Source organism: Mustela lutreola, chromosome 1, assembly GCF_030435805.1.
Source record: "Mustela lutreola isolate mMusLut2 chromosome 1, mMusLut2.pri, whole genome shotgun sequence".
NCBI classification, from domain to species: Eukaryota; Metazoa; Chordata; class Mammalia; order Carnivora; family Mustelidae; genus Mustela; species Mustela lutreola.
The window spans coordinates 146,656,247-146,658,686 of record NC_081290.1 but is presented as its reverse complement, the minus strand read 5'-3'; the positions used below and the strand labels follow the sequence as shown (position 1 = coordinate 146,658,686).

The 2,440-nt window shown below is 36.5% G+C and overlaps 1 pseudogene; it reads left to right on the top strand.

Moving 5' to 3' along the window:
- The first annotated feature begins 713 nt into the window (after positions 1-713).
- On the top strand, positions 714-1,421 carry LOC131826485 (V-type proton ATPase subunit D-like; annotated as a pseudogene).
- The last annotated feature ends 1,019 nt before the right edge of the window (positions 1,422-2,440 follow it).

Here is a 2,440-nt window from a genome sequence, read left to right as displayed (position 1 = left end):
AACAATATTAAAAATGTCTATGCTGTTAAAAATACTCTGCTGTAATTCTGGGAATGGAAGAACAATTAGAGTATACATTCATAATAAATATTTAGTGTATGGAAGGAACTTTATTGCAAATTGTAATAATTTATATTATATATTACGCTTTATAAAAGGATATGCTTTCCCATCATATAAATATAAAAGGTTATCCTTTATAAAAGTGTTAAAAATAATCTCTTAATTAAGTAGTTATTTAATGACAACCAACGGTACTTAGTCATTAAGACGAGTAAGAAAGAATTTAAATCATTAGGGAATAAAATATTAAGAAAAAAATTAGAAAATGTAGAGCATGTGTTTGAAAAAAACTTTTGCTTGGGGACTGGAAGGTATGAATTTTTATTTTAAATCTTACTTCTTAAAAGTTATTCTTTATGTAGATAACTTTGGAAAATGTAATATATACCTGTGTTCTCACCACTTACCTTTATAAGATCTATTATTCTGCGTTAACTTCATTCACTTCATTTTTCAAGAAATACAACATTACAGATATAATTGCTATGTCCGTTTCCCTCTCTGACTCCGTTTTCCTCCTTCCCTCCCTGAGGAAGCACAACCCTGACACCACCAGCTGACTCGGGTAGAGGGAGACTGGGTCTGGGGCTGTTGCAGCCCAAAACTATCAATGCCCCACCATCCAGTTGGCCAACTACCAAACTGAAATCTTTCCCTCGCAAGTGGCTCAGATTGTCATGAATGTTTCAGACAGCTTGAAATCTCCTGAAGAAAAAAAATCCCTTGTCTTAACTCTTCCATTTCAACAGATCCTAGAGGAGATAATAGAGACCCAAATGTTGATGGGTGAGCACTGATGAGAGAAGCCACCTTTTCATTTGCTGAGGCCACATTCACAGCAAGTGACTTCTGCACTACGTCGTCTTCAATGTACAGAAAGCCCAAGTGAAGCTTCCAGAGAAGAAAGATAAGGCAGCTGGTGTGGCTCTGCCAGTAATTTGAACATTACCTGGAGGATGAACCAACAGGTGTGAACCGACTGGTTTGGCCAGAATTAAGCCAGAGAAGTGGAAGTAGGAGTGGGAGTAGCTTCACCACAGACTTCCTTTGTTGCTTTGGACGAAGCTATTAAGATAACCAACAGGCATGTAAACGCCACAGAACATGCCATCATTCCCCAGACTGAAAGTACCCTTGCTCATATCATCACAGAGCTGGATGAGAGAGAGTGAGAAGAGTTCTACAGGCTAAGAACAGTTCAGGAGAAGAAAAAGACTCAAGGAAAAACTGGAGAAGGACTTGGAGCAATGGAGGGCGGCTGGGGAAGTGATAGAGCCTGCTAAACTTTGGCTGAAGAGAAGCACGAGGATCTTCTGTTTGAACAATCCTTCCTGCTCTGGCTCTTTCAGGAGCCCTAAAATGCCACCATTTCAATTCACAGAATGCAGGTCCTGTATGTGTGGCTATTTATTTTTTGGTCTAAGAATTCCATGGGCTGTGAAATTTCCTTGGATGTTCGGGTATGGGAATACCTTTGCAGAATCATAATTCAGCCACCATTTATCATCTGAGATTAGTAGGCTGTGCCCCAGAGCTTGTAGGGTTTACTTATGTATTTTTAATCGTGTATTTTTGTACAAAATTATGTTTTTGGAGATTCGTTCATGTTGATACTCAACAATCCTAGTTCATTCATTAACTGCTGTATATGGTTTCCACTGTATGAATGCCACAATATATCTATTCTCATAATAACAGATATTTCTGATTTTTCATTACTATAAACAAAGATGCAATGAAAATTCTGTTTTATGCATATGCAAGAGTTTCTTTAGAGTATGTGCTCTGCAAGTGATAGAGTATAAGTGTCTTCGACTTTACTAGATAGTGGTCACTTGCTCTCTAAAGTGTTTGTTCTACTTCTCCACATTCTCACCAATACTTGTGGTTATTGGAATTTAGATTTTTTTTTGCCAAATTTAATGCATAGAAAATGTATCTTGTTTTATTACATATTCTCCTGAGTAACTATAAGATTGATTATATTCTCATATTTTTTCTAGACTCTGGAGTTCTTAACATATGAACTGTCTATTCTTTGGACATTTTAATATTGTTGCTTTTTCTATTTATTTATGTACTTTATTACATTCTAAATATTAATATTTTATTGATTATATGAATTACAAATTATTTTTATACTTACTAACGCAATGTGTTTGGAGCGTAGGGAGGGATGTGTATCAAAATGTGAACTTTTACCCTGGTGAGAAATTCTCTCTCTCTCTCTTTTTTTTTTTTTTTTAAGATTATTTATTTATTTGAGAGAAAGAGAGAGACAGAGTGAGAGAGCATGAGAAGGGAGATCAGAGGGAGAAGCAGACTCCCCATGGAGCTGGGAGCCTGATGCAGGACTCGATTCAAGGACTCGGGTTCA